Here is an 18,922-nt window from a genome sequence, read left to right as displayed (position 1 = left end):
GTTTATTTTTTTAATGCCAGATTCCTTCCATTTCACTGCAGAACTTAATTGTCTTTAGATACAAATTGCTAAAAGTACTTAATCATGTTGGCTACCTACAGCAATACACACACATCGCCGATAACAATACATCTGCAGTAAGCACACTAATTTTTGTACGTGGGTTGTCAGACAGGTAATTAGTATTTAATGAAAGATGGGTTCCAATTTGCTTTTCACAGTCTTTCAGACTTGCTTTTTTTTTTTTTTATCCAATTCAAGTCTGGTTAAAACCATCCCTACAGGTAGGTTAATGTATTTTCACATCTTAGAAAAGGTAGAAATGGCAATGCACCGACTGCAGCAGGTGTGTTGTGTCCATAGTCTTGTCTGGTTTTAGTAAAAATGCAGAGGAAAATGAGATTTTGAAAGTGGTAGCTGCTTGTGTTTTGTTTTTTCTGTGTTGCCAAAAAATCTACCAAGGTTGGATTTCAACACTGAAGTATCACATACAAAATAATTTTTTCACAGCTACTTGGCTTGGGCTTTGCTTTGATGTTTTCTTTACCCATGATGCAGTTGTTTTTGCTCCTGTCTCCTGTTGCTACAATAAGCCATTTCCCATACATGTCATCTCCAAAGGGGAAAAGACTGCATGGAAACAGAACAAAGAAAACAGAACAAAAGAAAATCAGGGATTTTTCCAAAGGCCCATCTGATGTACAAGTATAAACAGGAAAAAGATGCCTGAGGAGGTAGGAGCCAGGAACTGTATGAGCAGACAGCTGTTAACTTGTGTAGTTAGCAGCGCTTTGCAATCCTGAATGGTAAATAAATAAATGATTTGAATGCATACAGTGAAGAATATGCTCACTTCAATACCTTTAGCATAGAATATAACCATATTGTACATTCCCAGCAATGTGAGCTGAATGTCTTGCCTTTATACTCCTTTCATAACACCAGGTTCAGGTATCCACAGTTCTTTGGTTCTATCCCCAGAAAAGGCCAAGAGGCTTTTGTAAGGCTTCAAGATATCAGATGTAGAAGAATTGTCTGCTGTGATGAAGGAAACAAAAATAAAGGAACATCTCACAACAGAACACAGTAAGTCACATGTGGCCCTATTCTCAAGAGACCAACATGTTGGGCCTGAATCCTTTTAAATATTTTGTAAAAAAAATCCAATAGGAATTGCTCAAAAATAAACTTTAAAATTCACATTGCTGTGAGAACTCACAAATCTCAATCACAGTATTTTTACATTCTTATCTTTTTTTAATATAAAATGAGAGAGGCAAGGTTTTAAAAGCTGACTTACTATCAGAAATATCTCATGAGTTAACAGTCTTGCTTCATCCCGATGCAAATTCTCATGTCACATTTAATTTACTGTAATTATGCTGAGGGTAGAGGATCTGGTTGGCCTGCACAGTGGGGCCTGGTGTTTGTGCTACCGTGAGTGAAATGTGGGGGATTGGGAAGCTATTATTTATGTACCATAACAGAAAGCAAAAGGCATGTTAGGGAAAAAATCTGCTACTAAGGAGATAATACCCAACTCTCTATACAACAAATACAGTGTGTGCATTTTCCCTTGGGAATAGAAAAAAATTTTTCAACTCTGTATTTTCTCTGCTGTTCCGTAGCCTATTGTTTAATCCCTAATCTCTGTTTTTCCTTAAGATTCTTAATTCTTATGTCTAAACATTTATTGCCAGGAATTCTCCTCCTAAACTTCATCGACTCCCTTCTCATCTACTGCATAGGACTCTCCCCTGCTCCTCTCGACAACAACTTGTTTTGATTCAATAGAAGAAAGCTGTTTTTCTGTTTCATGTGCTCACTGTTTACCAGAGTGTCTGATCACTACAGTTATCATCACTGCTCACTCCAAGCCCTGTTTTGTCAGACAGTGCCCTGAGCCCTCTTTTCCTGAAGAGAAAATGCCCTTTTTGTTTATGAGCCATCATATCCTGGCCAAAATTTCCCACGCTGAATCAACTCAGCTTTATTTTCTCTTAATTTCTGCCATTTCACATCATTTTGAGCTGACATCTAATGTGCAGAGTGAGCAAGAAGTGATTTGACGTAAGTTCTGAATAAATAGTAACATTGAATTGAAGAGGTCACATTAAAAAAACAGAACCAGAACCGATTATAAATGATTTGTAAAACTTCTTGCATGAATATAAGTATGCAATTCTGTAAGATGTCGTATTGCTCTCTTTTATCTACATTTATAAATTATAAGAGGAGACAATGTTAGTATATGGAGTACACTGGAATGGAACTGAACAAGTCTTTTCAATCAGGTATTACATAGTGAAAGTATTGTATTCCTCCAAAGAGTAATGGGACGTATTTCAGAAGAAAGACTGGTGAAAATTCTCAAGTTCAGATAGATTGATGTCAGCTCATTTAGCAAGCAGGTTTGATCTAATTGTCTCTTTATTGCTCTGAACGTTCCTGAATTATGCAGAGAATTTGGGTTATGTGATTTAGCATTGGATTAAAAAATGTCATAGCTTAACTTTCTTTAAAATAATGTGGAACTTTGTTCACAGTCAACGAAGTTCATTATTTTTTGTTCAAAGCCCAGCTGCAGGCCTGGAGCATTTCTCATAAATATCAGGAAGTACCTGAAGCCACAGTTAGGATTAAAGAGTTGATCTGAACCTCAGATCTCGGCTTTAAAGCTGTAATGTACAGTGAATTTGGTTTCATGGTAAAGGAAATGGTAATTGCTAAAGTATGTTTTCTTAAGTCGCAAAATTATTTTTGAAATGTTTTTACTGAGACATTTATCAGTGCTATGCATGCATGAGAATGAGTGGACTTGCAGCACAGTGTTTTCACAGGATCACAGCGCTGGATTTATGTACTGGTGTCACTGATCCCGTGTCAGAGGACAGCCTTGCTTCTCCCTTGTGCACAGCATTGCTGCTGAAATTATCAGATCCACAGCCACAATCTTTAGAACTATCCAAGCAAATGAAGTAACAATTTCAGTATGCTATTCCAATAACTTTTCAGGAAGAGTGGTCAAATTCCTGGTTATCTGGCAGATACGCTCCCATCAGAACAAGGAACACAATCCACAAGTGATATCTTTAGTTATAAAAGTGCAGATGAAATATCTCAACTAAGACATGAGAAAAATCACCTTGCTCTTTGCTCCCTGCAAACAGTATCTGATCTGCATGTCTGAGAAGAATGGAGGAGCACAACTAAGTACCAGACACGTTTCTCATGGCTTCTACACTTGGGTATCTGCGTCCACCAAACACATACCCGGTATTGTTTCCATAGTAGTTTAACCTGAATGTTTTATTGCATGAAAGCATCTCTCTTTATTGTATTTAAGCAGGAAATAGAATGTGAACATTTAGTATTCCTTGACCTTTTGCAAAGGATGCTGCATTTATCCGTGTACATTTAAACATTTCCACAAGTGGCAGTGTTTAATCACATTCTATTGCTTCATTGTTGTAAGTGATCCAGAGAAAATATAATGCTTAGAACTGATTACTGCTCCTGAAAGATTTGCACATTTTGTAAATTGTTAAGTCATATTTCATATAGCATTTGCAAAAGTGGGAATCACAGATAAAAGTGATCTTTTCCTCCTATATTTGATTATCAAGACCTGGCGTCACTTTTGTCATCTTGTGTTCTGATGGGGTGAAGGGAGAGCAGATGGACTCTGTGTGTACGTGCAGTGTAGACATACACTGAACACAGAACTTGACATACAAAACCACAATACTGGAATGCCTTGCTTAGATGCTGCCTCTTCTTGAAGGTGCCTAATTTCATGTGCACCGAACTTTCTGATTATAAATTTCCCCAGGCACTCCAAGTTACTGTTTTGTACTTTCCCAGCACAAAACTCCCTTGACAAAACTTGCCAGATTCTTTACACCAGAGGCAGTTCAGGAGCAAACAAGACTCTCAAGTTAGAAGTACTCCCTATATGGATTACATCCACGATAACATGGGAAAGACGCTGGAAGGCCAGTGAGAAAGATAGAAACCAAGTTTGAGCAGCAGCCAGGAATAAAAAGCTGTCACTGTTAGAACATCCACCTACAGACAATTTAATTTTTCCATGCTCTCAAATTCAGCCTCAGCAAAGAGGTTTGTAGGCTGCATGAAATCCCATAGAGCATCCGAACCTCAACCATTCCTCATCAGGGATTATTTCCAAGTACACAGTGGCTTATTTGCATGAACCATAAGCAAAGTGAGTCCAACTGTGAAATGAAAAAGCAAGAGACAAGAGGAGACATAAGAATCAGCCTTCCTTGTGAAAGATCCACCTTGTGTAATCAAAAAATATGGATGCTGCTGTTTGAAGATAGATAAGAGCTGGAGGATGCTTGGCTTGGGAGAGAGTTCAGGGTGGAGTCTCAGAGGATGACTGCACATTTGCAGCCCTGAATAAGAACAAGACTTAACTCACAGTACAAGAAACGACTGTAGTCTCCTCCTTGGTATGAACTAGTGCATGCATTGCAGGCAATATGGGGAGGGAATTACTGTTACTCTGCAAAGCTTTCCTTTATTGAGTCAAGCCTGCATCCATCTTTATAAATGCAAAGAAGGGGACAGGTAGATTCAAGTCCAGTATGCAGAGTTTATGCTGGCTCAATGCACTGCTACCTAAGGCTTCTTCCGAGTCCTGTTTGCTATGAAAGGGAACTCTGGACCATAGCCAGGCATCTTTATTACACTGAGTTTCAATTTGCCGAATTCAGGAGCAAAATTTGAAATCCTGCTATAGTTTCCATCTGAGCTACAAACTGCTTGAAGCGGGTTTTTTCAGTGACAGAAGAATTGGAGTGACCGAATCTGCAGGACCATCCCTGAGATAGTGTGGGAACCTCTATAACCGCCTGTGAAGGGTGTTGGGAATGCACAAATCCCTGCCTGCCTGCACCCGGCGAGAACACAGACAGTGTTATGCTATTTCTTATGTGCTATGTACACACAGACAGGCAATAGTCAGCTCCCAAAAAACATAGGCCAAAAATGTCACACTACATTCAAGCTTCTGTCAAGGAAAACAAAACCCCATCCAGAACCCTGAAAGATGTGAAAACAGGTTCTTTTTCACGCTGCTTTGTTCTGTTTTTCTCAAACATGCAGTTAACTCCTGCCTGACACTGCGCCATGGAAAGGAGACTGGTAAAACCACAGTGATGCCTTCCAGCCTCCTGCTATCACTCAAAGCACCACCTTCCAGCCCTTTGAAGTCTTAACCACATTTTAAAGTGGATTTTTTAGGAGGAGACAGAATTATTCTGAACTCTTAAAGAGTTCTTCAAATGGTTCCCACTAAACCCAGTTTTACAGCCTTGCAGCAACAAGAAGGATTTCTGATTGCACAGACAACAAATACAAATCAGTCATTGAATCAATAGATAAAATTGTTGGAGTCATTGGTACATTTTCTATATCGTTAGCAGCACAGTGAAGAATAGAGCTGCGGTGCTGAAGGACTGATCAGTGTTAGTTTAAAATGAACGACAACTCTAATTCTTAAGATTTATCCTTTGTGATTAATGAAGCCAAATTCATGCAGATAGGTCACCACAAGAGACCATTCCTTTTTTTTCTTGATTGCAGTATGTAACCTAAGAGTAAAATTTCTATGCTTCGAAAATCAGTCTTTTTCAGTGCAGTTTAATGAAAACTTACCCATACCTCTCTGATGAAATAGCCAGAAATGAGTGCAGTACTTCAAGACAAGATGAAAAGATGATGTCAACATTTCCCCATACTTGATACTGGTTATTATTTTAAGGATCGTCCTAAATTTGCATTTTTTCAGTCTGTGATTTGCTTATTTCTCTCTGTCTCACTTCTCTGAGAGGTTCTACAAATACAACTATTTTAAACAAAATTTGAATAGAAAGGCTTCTTTTCCTGAAACAAAGAGGACTGATCTTGCCTTGGATCCAGCAGCAACAATCAGCATGGAAAAAAAACAAAAACCATCAAACTTATTCATCACTTGGTCTACATCAACTGTTTTTATTAAATTCAGGATTTCCACACAGTAAGTGTTCACTACTCAGGGCGGCTGTGTTCTTATTTCATCACTGCCACTACTAACCTTTTAATTTCCACAGATTCTCATCTCTAAGTATGATAATTAAGCAGAAATAATGAGCTAGTGAACTCACTGGATAGCAGCTCCTGAACAAAGTGCAAGTTGGGTGATGCTAAAACTGCTTACCCTGCACATTGTAGGTAGGAACCATGAGTAAAATTTCATTGCTGCTATTCGAGGAAATAAAAAAGAAATTCAAAATGTACATACACAGATTCACTGCCAGTTTTCCTTTGTCTTCTTTCTTACTCTTCTTTGGACTGGAGAGATTGTCTGGACCATTGCTTTCAGGCCAAATAACTACCTAGATGATAATTAGAAATGTATGATAATTAGAAATGTAGTTAATTTTTTGTTAATTTTGTGTTTAGCAGATTCCTCACCGTGGCTATATTGATATTGCCTGACAATTTGTTTTCTTATAGGCTAAACAAATGCAAATCCTTTATTTAATTAAGAAGATATATAGATTAAGGCATACGCAATATCTTTTTGCAACAAAGAACCCAACCAATGTCTTTTGGAACCAGACAAAAAAAAAAAAAACAAGACATGTCACATTTCAGCCAAATAAAAAAATGCAAGTAGGGCATTAGTCCAATGCTTTTGTATTGTGCATTTCAAAGTTTGTCACCAGTGGGTAGGGCAAAAATAAATCAGGGCCTCCTATGGTGAAAATGTATTTGGGATTCAAGCATCTAGAGTCTGACCCTATCTTCTGCTCCCTGGGATTGTCAGCTGCTTCAGGGGTCGTCTGATATATACCTCTTTTTCTCACTTCTGAGAATTTTTAGCTTAGAGTGTGTTTGAAAACACTTCAGAAAAAGGGTGGAAAACACAGAGTGCCTTCTTTGAAATACACTCCTTTGTTAAATTCCTTTCCCAAGGGTAAAGAGGCTCTCAAACACCTGAGGGTAACAAATGACTCTATTCAATGGTCGCACAAATGACCTAATAAACTCCCAAAGGGTTACAATAGCTTATTTGTCATCATTTCTTGTCAGCTCCTTATACCACCAATGTAAATTGAAGTAAAACAATAAACACCAGAGTTATTTTCTTTATTCTGAAGATACTTTAATGACCAAATGGTTTAAAAATCCCAATAATTAATTTTGCAATTGAATTTAAATCATACTGACACATTTCATCTTAAACAAAACACGCATTTACCTACACAGATAACATCTGTCATCATTTCACTCACTTTCCTTGGAACATTTGCAGGCCGTGATTTTATAAGATTTTACTTTGGCTAACTTTTAAAATGTTGGGTTCTTGCCTGATGCACCGCGTTATAAATGCTCCTGCTGCATGGATTCCCAACAGACTGCAGTGGCAAAGCATGGTGATGAATGCAGTAGTGAGGATCCTGATCTGTATAACATTAATTTGAAGATGGAGCAATTCTCTTGTATTTAAAATCAGCTGGAATCTGATTCATGATGCCACCCATTGCAGGGCTCTTACAAAGAAAAGAGCTTATACAGCTGACCTAACAGAGGAGATAGAAACCCATTTGTGTTGTTAAGCTATTGTGTTAATTAAGAATATAAAACACTCATTTGAGGCACTGTTGTGGTTTTCATGAGCCAGCTGAAGACATCGAATGGTTCGGCACTGTCATTTGTGCATGGGTTCTAAAATGCATCATATAAGCATCATTGTAGTGGGTATTTTATGTGTGCAGTACCTTCCCGTTCAGTGCTGCATTTACCTGATTCTGACAGGGATAAGTTGTCGATCAAGTTCAGCAGTGAGCACCCCTAAGTCCTCCTAAGCTCCTTGTAGGCAGATGGAAAACATCCCGCAGGAGAAGCATAATTCACTAACAGTATCAAATGAAATATGTCTTTCTTGCCTTTTCCTCGGGGATGAGAGCAGGGGACAAAAGGGAAAAATCAGTTCATGATAGCTGTTAAAGATGAATGATTGATTGCGAGCACTGCACCAAATCATCGTGTGTCTCAGTATGTCAGTCTCTGCCATCTAAATGTTGGGATTTCGATTTGATCTTCTTGTCTGGACTCCATCAGTTCATGCACTGAGCTCCATAGCTCAGGAATATTCTACAGAATACTGTTGGCATGGAAATGTTCTGCAGGTGCTGGCTTCTTTCTATCAGCAATAGATTCTTCTAAATTATTATCAAGATTCATCCCTGTTTGAGGTGGCTAAAGCAAAAAGAATCTAATTGGGCCCTTTTGTAGCCATTATAACTCCATATCTATTCACTGTGTTCAAGGAAGAATGAATGCCTAAAGGCAGCTGGAGACAAAGGAGCCAAGGAATATGTGTATGCACACAAATAAATACCTAGAAAAACTTCATGTTGCCATTGTATTCCCTTGTCCATAATATCTTACAGAGCTGAGAGACCTCACATTTGTAGGGATCTCATCTTTTGTGAGATCAGATGACACAAAAGTGGACTAGATTTTAGGCACACAAAATTGTGTGCTATTTGCTTTTGTTCTGCACAGGCAAAATTCCCTTTTCATTGGTTCTGAAGCATTAGCACTGCAGGTACAGCTATTAACAACAATAAGAGATTGCAAACAAACAGGTAGCCAACACCAAATAACAATTCTGTTCAGACTAGGTGCTCTACATGCTGAATGCCGCGATAATAAGTGCTGTTGAAGTGTTGTTATCACAGACACGTCCCAGCATACATCCTCTACACCTATTTTAACCTAATATATATGATAAAAAAGCATCAGTGAGACGTAAAGAGAAACAAGAAAAAACTGAGATGCTATAATACAGCCTTAACATAATGATAAGATCGAGTGCTCTCCAAGTCTGAGTTTACGTATTTAAATGATCTTTGCCTTAAACAATGGTTGTAACGAGACAGACATATGGTAAATACATCCCAATCCATTACGTGCTATTCAGGGCAAGAAAGCCAGTCGGAGTGGGGGAGGTTCAGTATTAAAAGTGATCTGGTGTTATGTACACTCAAGTAACCCCTTCATAGGGGGAGGAAAAAAAAATAAAAGTTTGTGAAAAGGGAAAAAAATCTTAAAAAGCAAAGCTGAACACTTTGCTGCTGAGCAGTGAAAGTGAGAAACGGTCCCCCCTGCCGGGGAAGTTGATGAATAATCCGCAGATCTCAAGCTGAGCCTTGGGCTCAGAGCGGCTGGTATCCCATACTAACACTAATCAACCAGTATGAAACATCCATTTTAAACGCAAATGAGGGGGGCCTTTTCAAAGGAGACCCAGAGAGGGGAGGGAGGGGGAGTTCAAAGCTCAAAATGGTTCTTTCTTTCTCTCTCCCTCTCTCTCTCCCTCTTTTTTTTTTTTTTTTTTTCCCAAAGAAGACAGAAATATGGTTGGTTATTATCTAAGTTATTGCTACAAAGAATTTTGAAATTAAAAGATAAGCTTTCAGAGGAAGCTCAGTAATTTTCATAAAGAAGGACTTAAAACAGATGTGCCCTCTTTAATCGGGGTGTGCTTGAAAAAATATAAATGCATTTTTAACATAGCAGGGGGAAAAATCATATGGTTACACATTTGTCTCCTGGGCAAAAATAATTTTTTAAAAGTCTCACTGCATTAAGTATCTCACAAATAGCCACTGCTGGAACTTTCTTATCTGACAAAAACTGGGGTGAATGATTAGCAGCATTTAGAAAGCAGATAAAATATCTCATTTGCCTTATTTTTCCTTTTTTTTTTTTTTTTTCTCCCCACTTTTTCCTATTCAAATAACCATTAATGAGAATTAACATCTTCATCGGGGTCAGTATGCGACTACTAATAAACCTCTAATATTTACTGTTAGATTATTTGTTGTTTTTCTTCTCTGTTAACTTTCTCTGATAATTTCTGCCTCTGGTAACAAGCTGTGGCTGATACATTCTATACTGAAAAAGTGCCACTGATACAAAAGAAGGTTTTGTTGATGTAAGGTTAGGGACAGAGGTGTCACAGATTCAAAGTTTTCTAAATGCTCTTCCTAAATATTACTAGCTTTAAATAAGTTGTTTTTGCTTTATTTTCCATGCTGGAAGGATGATACGTTTGCTGCAGGAAATCATGGTTAGAACATGGAATAGAGAGGAGTAAATTTGATTTTCTGGAATAAAGGAGCACAACAATGCTCACAACAATGCTTTCCCCAAGAAAGCCACAAGTCCTGACTGGTTGCTCCACTGCAGCTTATAACAAGCCTGACAGCTGCTGACAGGGGAAAGGTTTTGTGTAGAACATCACTGATGCGTTGTGTTAAGTACACAAAGAGCTGCAAATCCTGCAGCATTAGACCTGTGTGCACCTTCTGGCTATAGCAGCAAGAAGCAGCATCTTCTTTTTCAGGAATACCTCCTGAAGAAGGCTGCTCCACCAAATATCGCCACAGCCTGGAGCACATCACCATGTGTCAGAGGGAACAGTCTACATCCATGCTTTGTTCTCGTTGCTATCTAGTTCAGGCCACGGGAGGGATGTCTGGAAGGATCATCTCTGTGTGCCACCCACTGCCTGCTCACAGGTGGTGGTTGGGGACACACGTCTGTATCCTCTCAGCACAGAAGCACCTCGAGCAGGGCAGGTGCTGGCACAGCCCAGCAATGCTACTGCTCTAAACCCTTGCCTCCCTAGGGCCCTTCGCCCAGCACAGCAAGCTTTTCTGGCAGGCATTGAACTGGCATTGCCACCCGGAGCCTTTGAAGAACTAGTATGTCAGGATGGGGAAGTGATTCCTCATTAGCTATCAGACCCAACAGAAATTTCTTGCCCTTCCAAGTATCACGGGAGTCTGTAGAGTGTGTCTGAAAAAGGATGATAGGATGATAAAACCCCTTTCAGACAGAACCAAGGCAGGCAAGGCGTATGGCTGTTGTACTTCCCTTGAGTGAATATCAGTGTGAGCCCTCTGCCTACACATGCTCCCAACAGCCTTTGCAGCTGTCTTTTTCTTTAATTTTTGTTTTATTTACCTTGCTTTTTTAGCAAGCTGCTAAATTATGTTAATTATTTCTTTCTCCAAAGGTCCACTGCAGTGTCTGGGGACCCAGACTGTGCTCACTGCTGCTTTGTCCCTGTCCTGTACTCTCTGTGACCTGTGTGAGAGGGAAGGGAGCTGAAACCAGTAGAGCAGGGTTATGCTGTACAGCAATTCCAAGGAAAAAAGAGTTCCCAGTGGGGCCATGAAGCTGTTTGCTTCTTCCAAAGCTGCACAAAGTATGCTTGTAGCAGGACAGAAGCTCTGATCCTCTTTATTTTCCTTTTTCTTTTCTTTTTCTGGTGGGGGAAGTGAGGTTAAATACGTATATTTTAAGAGCGCAGTAAAGTAGGTTCAGATATAAATATGCTGCGCACAGCTACAGTCTGGAACCTGATACTGCAAATCTGATGGCTGTAAATATGTCCTGAATTTTGAAGGGAGTTGTCTAGCTATAAGGAATGTGGTCCTTCCATTACCAGTTATGTCAGCTGACAGCTGTACTCACAACTAAAGCCACAGAACAATAAAACAGCACCTAATTATTAGAGGGAGTCAGGCACAGTAGGAGATCTGCTTTGACATTTGCCCATTTATGAGTTAAATATTAAGGCCACCCAGCAGTCAGAGAAAAGCACTACAATCCTCTTGACATAAGAAGCACCTATTATCTAGTTTTCCTTTTGTATAAGCAAAATAATGTGACTGATATACACTACAGTTATTTTAACAGAAAAGTCACAGGAAAGAAATTTGCTGAAGAAAATGGGATTCCAAATGCTGATGTTTCTGTCCTCAGCATACTGAAATCACTCGCGAGGTGCAGCTGTAGCCTCAAGAACTGTGTTCACCTCTTTGTAAACAAGAACTCTTGGAGTTGGCATAGTTTTAGCACAATGAGTGTATAATGTTCCTGATGCTCCTTTCTTTCTGTGTTCCAGACCCTGCTTTCCAGCCTGAACAATGCCTTCTAATCTCTATTACTGACACTTCACATGTTTGCACAAAAGCAGATGCTTCCCATAAATTGTTTGTGGTCCTAAAGTCCCTCATCTTTATGTCTCACATTAGATTTCACTGGTGACCAGTAGCCTAAGAATGTGCTAAAATAAAAAGAAAAGTTCTGAACATAGGAAGCAAGTTGTTGACCATGATCAACCTTTGGGTAAGTAAGGCAAAGAAAGGGACAAAAATTAGAGGACCCACAATACAGAGTGATGTAACTTCTCAAATCACTGTTTCTCCACTCTGGCCTGTAGTGAACACATTTTTCAATCAAATGTTTTCAGTATTTTTAGAATGCATTGTGATGATGATGATGAATGAAAAGTCTCTGGGTTTTGTTTATGTTTTTGATTCAGGATTATTCCAAGTGGTTCTTTGACCTTTATATAGTATGTCACTTATTACTTTGCCTACCTGATGAAATTTGGCCGGTACACTGCTGCTGTTACAACAGTACATACTCATTATAGATACAGTATGTCAATCAAACAGGACTTAAAACTACACATAGGAGCTTAAAAGAGTTAGTGTTATTGATGTACCTCTACATTAAGGATCATAACAATACAATGTCCTAACTTCAGTTATGCAAATGCATTTTATAGAGACAGGAATTTGTGAAATCTTTGCACTTGTAGCTCATTGCAATATTTACCTTTTACATTCTGGATAAAAAGCCACGATCCCATGAGATGTCTCACTGAATGAGAAAGTACGTTGGACTGCACTTGGGCCAAAATCAATGTATTCCAAAACAATCTGCTGTTCTGTGTGCCTCTCAAATGTCTTTGGAATTCTAATTCAAAATTCTTTTGGCCTCTTCAGCTTCAGTGCAAGTTAATCCTATAATAGAAAAAGACTCATTAAAATTAAGAAAATTACACTGCATCTGTAATTAAAAGCAGTCATTGATGTTATAAGAGCTGTACACTTTTTTGAGATATAATTGATATCCATGATGATTTATACAGTCATGTTTTGCTAAATCTTTCAAACACTTCACATTTTCTTTTTAAGGAACAGATCATTAAAATGGTGTAATTTCTGCAGTTTATATCATATGCATTTTATGGTCAACATCATTTCACGTTCTATAACATAGAACATTAAATGTCTCTTGATTCTGTTTACGCATTAGTTTGAGTTCATATGAGCTGCATAATTCTTCAGTGTCATTCACAGCCCCTACTGAACTATAGTCTTATTTCTTGGATGTCCAGCATTCGTGAAATAAATCAATGCATTTAAGCTATGCCTGGTTTCTAGTCAGAAGCTATAACATGAACATTTTTGATCTGTCACATCAGTGCTAAAACAAAACAAGTATGAAATCTCCTTCAGGATTTGCTTTTAAAATGCAATTGAATTCTGCAGCCAAGTGCATTAATTGCGGTTGGTTATTTAACAAAAGTTTCCAAATTTGTGAGGTACTTTTTGAAGTTAGTATTACCACTCTGTTTTTCTTAAGAATGATTATTTACAGCCAGTTTGGATAGGGCTACTAAGCAGTTGGGTTTTATCCTCAAGCTAGAGAGAAGTGGGTCATCAGGTCTCTTGGCTTTTGCAGCGTTCGTTTGACGTGCAATCTCTGGAGAACTCAAGTCAGATCAGAATACACAATTCTTGCTGAAATTAATATCTTAGTTTGCTTTCATGTAGTATTTTGTAACATCTCAGCATGTAGGAACTTCCTTAATTTTTTTTTTTTTTCATACTCAAATGATACTACTATAAAATCTTCAAGTTTAGATGAAGAAATAGTACTTCCCTATTTTTTATGTATCAGCATTCATGGAGGACATCCTACTCCTGATTTCCTGCTCTTTTCCCCCTTATTGACTCCATTTCATGCTGGAGCGACCATCTGAACATTTCTGTGGTCTTAGTTCCTTCCCCAGCTGGAAGGCTCCGTGGGTTAAGATTTGACTGCATAGAGGAAGCATGAACTGAAGCTTCATTTTGGGTACACACACATCTCCTCACATCAAGCAGTGGCTGAACAGAAAAGGCAACATAAAATTGAGAGGAAATACTTGTCCCATAGAGTGCTCTTTCAACATAATTCAGTAGAAATGATGTCTGTAAGATTTTGTGGAACAAGGCAGAGCTTTACAAATGTGGTAGGAAAAAGATGCAGCAGATTCAGAGCAGAATTTCAGAGGTACGTGGCCTGCACTGATACAGACTCTTCTTGATTTGAAGACGTGTGTTTATTGCCAGACTTCAAAAATTCTTCATGAGATAACAAACCTTGTGTTAAAGGATAAAATCTCTCAGAAGTTCCTCATGGCGAGGAGACACCGTGTTTTTCTCTGGTGTTCTAAGCAGTGATCCAATCCTAAAGCGACTGAGAGGGATGGCTTTCTTTGTAACCTAAAGATGCCCTCATTCTTGCCTCATCTCTGCTTTGTCTGTGTTAGCAGAATGGGTGGCTCTCCTTGTGTTTGCCTTGCACTGGAGCCAAAGGAAATATTCACTCTTATCTAAGTCAGCATTGTGGAGGAAAAGGGAAAATAAACATTTGAATAAATAGAATAGTGGCCAAATGCAGATCGATCAGCGTAGCTGAGATCTGTGAAGCTGGGGAAGGGAAGGGTGGGTCTGCAAATTTATCTGCTTCAGCTTTCTCTTTCTAATAACGGAATTATTTATTACTAGAAAATGCATTTAAATCTCTTGCATCACTATTAATCTTATGCACTGAGAAACTTGCTCAGCAAGCTTGTAAATGTGGGTAGGAATGACGACCATTTCCAAAAACACACCTCTGTGTTCCACGACCTGAGTCCCCTAGTGCCAAAAACGTGCATTGCTGTGTGCCTGTGGCTGTAGTTCTTCAGAAATGAGAAGGTAATAGATTGTGCTTCTGATAGGAAAAAGTGAAACAATATTAAATTATTCTCGAGCTTAATTAAAATCATAATTATTAAAGGGACTTGCAGACAAGTAAATTGAGAATCCAGATTGTTTGAGAAGAAAACTTCATAGTGTTTTGCATGTCCTATCCTCCATTCAGACATCAGATCCTTGCTGAGCAGCAATGGTACTACACTGGAACCTGTGCCAGGTTACAGCAATAATTGCAAGCCCCCCAGGATCCAAGCTCAGAAATTTTTGTATGTTCTCAGGAGACAAAGATGAGTGATCATCAAAGGCAGAGGAACACAGCATGACTGTCATAAGCCTGAAGTTACAACTTAGACATGCAATAGAAAATATCATTGGTACCTCTCCAGTGCATAGCCTGTAGTAATTAAAAACTTGATCCCTGCTGTTTTATCATCTCATTAGCAATGGGGGCACAAGACTTTTATCCTTGTTTGTCAGGAATCAAACATACCAGAGGAACTCTGATTATAAATTGATGAAAGTAAAGTTAAACTTTTAAATAAGAGCTGTTTCAGTTCACAATGTTTTTTAAGCTGATTAAAGAGATCTCTTTTCTGTCAAAAAATAATATCTAAGTCCAGCACAGATAGTAGAGGTCATTGCTAGGAACAGGACATGAAATAACATTTGAAAATGTGCACACACTTTTAAAATAAAGATTGTTTGAGAAGTAAATGCAAGCCCTTTCTGTTAGTGCTCATACTAAAGCATTCAAATTTTTGATGAATCTTAACTCTTCAAACCTTTCAGTGTTGAATTTGTGATGATTTTAATTGTGCACAGCTATCAGACAGAGAGGTATTGTTACTATTTCAGCAAATACAGCGTGGTATTTTGTTTCTATTAATGATGAACTCTCTTAATAACAGCAGTAGCGACTTCTTGAACACCTTGCCAACAACCTTTCAGCATTCATTTGAATGGTGCAGGACCATGGCAAAATTGAAAGCCTCTTCAATTCAATGGGAAGCATTTACTTCTGGGGGCTTTGGATCAGACCCTTTAGGAAGAATTCTTGAAGTATTGGATGCTTCAAAGTTTCCAGAAATATTGTTACTTCATTGCATTTTAAAAAAACTCCGACCCAAGTGGTGGTACCAGGATTGAACTGGGCAGAGGCAAATTTGGGGGAGAGAACTGACAGTAAGATACTTTACTTTTCATTTGTTTGATACCATCTAAAATCACTTTTTGCTCTCCCTCTTTTTTTTTTTCACCTGTGAATCTCTGATTCTCCATCCCTTTCTTCTTCTTAAGATCTCTGCCTTATCTCATCAGAGGTCTAGCAGGCTAACATAGCCGAACCACTGTGCAGATTATGTTAACAAGTGTTTTATCCCAATGATAAAGATGGACCTATGTCTTCCCATAGTGAGTAGGAAGCCACCCTTGATGTTTTGTACCATTATAGAAAGGGATACGATTCATTATTTCAGAGCAATGCTTAGTGAAAAGTAAAGAATCTGACTAATTTTTTCTTTCAACCTGGCCAAAGACAAGTCTTTTAAGCCATGAAGACTAATCAAGAACTCAAGGACTTCTTTCAAGTGAAAAAGGCAAGCAATGAGAAACAAAGCAAAAGTAATGATACAGTAACTCATTATTTTACTGTGATTATTTTATGAGAAATAAAGTTATCAGATGCTGCAGAATTCATTACGTCTGAGCAAATGATCCATCAAAGACAGACGAGAATTACTTGTTGAACTAGCTTCTTTCATGGAAAATTGCATGCTTAAAATATTGTTTCTACAGCAGATAAGTGAGATGGTTGCTTAAACAATCTCTCATCAGTGTGAAAACTCAGAATTATTCAAAGTGAGAAATAAAGAACAGGGCGGGTTCTATGATATGATGAAGCTATGATGAGGAATTTATTTTTCAAGATGGAAAAGTATACTTTAAATTTTGACCATTTAATTAAATTGAAACAGACCAAAAAGGAAAGTGACTAAGAAGAAATTTATTTCATAACTGAACATAATTGGGTTATTGAACTCATTGTTACCCTACAAACTGTGGAGGCAAGAACTTAATGGGACTCCATGAAGAATTACATACTTCACAAAAACTTTTGAGAAATTATGATAGCTATCTAAAAAAAAAAAAAAAAAAAAAAGAGAGGGAGAGAAAAAGAAAAAATGCAGTTTTTTGAGAGGCTATAAAGCTTTATACTTTAGGGCATAACTTGGTCTCCTACTGCTAGGGCTTGGGGAGAAATCATTCCCTATAGGCAGGTTACCCCTGGGTTCCTAACTGAAGCATTCCTTTCTCCTTCCTATGCAGCATCTGTTACTTGCTTTCTTAAAGACGGGATACTATGGCACTAGTCTGATCAAGTATGGAATTTTGGCTATGTGTCTAAATGAAAACAGAACTCAGCAAAGTCAGAAAAAAATTGAGCAGTGGGATATTCTTTCTGTACAGTGCTGTTTGTTAGAACTGTGCTGCTCCCAGAAGGGCAGCAGAATAAGAGGAAGCAAACAAACAAAAAAGATATTTTTTGTTATTCCTGAACATAGTTAAGAACATATGTTAAAAGCTTGAAGACAATGAGCTTAGTTAGGTAAGTGGAGAGGTAATAATATCGGTCTGAGGTTTCCCTTACAAAAGAAAATGACAAATTAATCTTCCTAAAATCTTAACTGTCCAGACACAGATGTATACCATCAAAGAAAGTATTTCATTTTATATCTACTCAAGACTAAAAAGTACTTATTTTTTTATTTTCTAATATATAAATTGTTTTTCATAATACTGCTAACAATCTGAATTCTAATATTAAATCTTGGTCCTCTTGATTTCCAGATTAAAGAGAAACAGTAGATAGAAAAAGAGCAAACGAGAGTCTTCCACCAAGTCACTCTGAATCCTCAAACTGAAAACACAGATAGCCCAGCTTAAGTTAACCCACATGGAACAGCATGACATTTCCAGAATCTCCTCTTTTCGGCTTCAAACCCCTTAAATTAACAACAGTTGAGGAATGCATCATGGTGTGCATGCTGCAGCTTAGGAAAGAGAATGGTCTGAGAAGATTGCCATTCAATTCTATGTTTAGCCTTACATAATGATCAATAGTAGCATGAATGATTCTTGCACTGGGTTTGTTCTCAGGTCTGTGTGAGGGGAGTCCAAAGAAGGAATGTGAAACCTGCTTCTCAGCGTGTCATTTTTCAGGTGGGTAGTTGTCTTTATGTTAGACTGAGAGGTTTGCTTCGTTAACTTTCCATTTGTTTTATGGGGTTGGTAAGATTAGGGTGTGTACATGCGTTAGGGGTTTCTTAACAAAATACCAAAAGATGAACTATTTCTACTTCTTCCATTCTTTCATTTAACCCCTTAATCTGTTAAATCTTATCCAAAGACATCTCTAAAGAAAAATCTTATTTTATAAGCAAATGTCCTGTGGTCAGGGATATGTGCTTGAACACAGAATGGTGAAATGAAAGAACACAAAAAAGAGACATCAGCCAAATAGCCCAGATCTCACCTGAGAGCACTCTAAAGCCCAGCAGAGAAGGACAGAGGAACTAATTTTTAAACAATTAATACTTTTATCTACATCGATTTCACAAGAACTCACATGACACAAAGGTTATTTAGTTGGACTACTCCTTCCACTGAATGAACCCTGTTTCCTCCCATAATCTGCTCACATGAATACTGCTTGAAAACCAGCATGCCCAGAAAACAGGGAAGTAGATCTGCAGAAGTCATGGAGCTAAAGCATCTGTGAGAAAACAGTCTTGAAATAGTACAGTGAGTGCCTGGCTTCCACAAAGCTTCAAGAAATACAAAATCACCACAGAGTTTACAAGAGATGGGAGTAGCAAGTAGGCCAACATCCTTTTCACCATCTGAGAAATCAGGGACAGAACCCCTCTCAGCAGAGACAGCAAACAGCAGTGCTCTTGCAAGGTGAAGCAATAGTTGCACACATCATGCACCTTTTAATTAATTTATTATTTTGT

Source organism: Lagopus leucura, unplaced genomic scaffold (genome assembly GCF_019238085.1).
Source record: "Lagopus leucura isolate 7727_CA_CO unplaced genomic scaffold, USGS_WTPT01 Super-Scaffold_806, whole genome shotgun sequence".
NCBI classification, from domain to species: Eukaryota; Metazoa; Chordata; class Aves; order Galliformes; family Phasianidae; genus Lagopus; species Lagopus leucura.
This window is presented reverse-complemented; position numbering follows the sequence as displayed.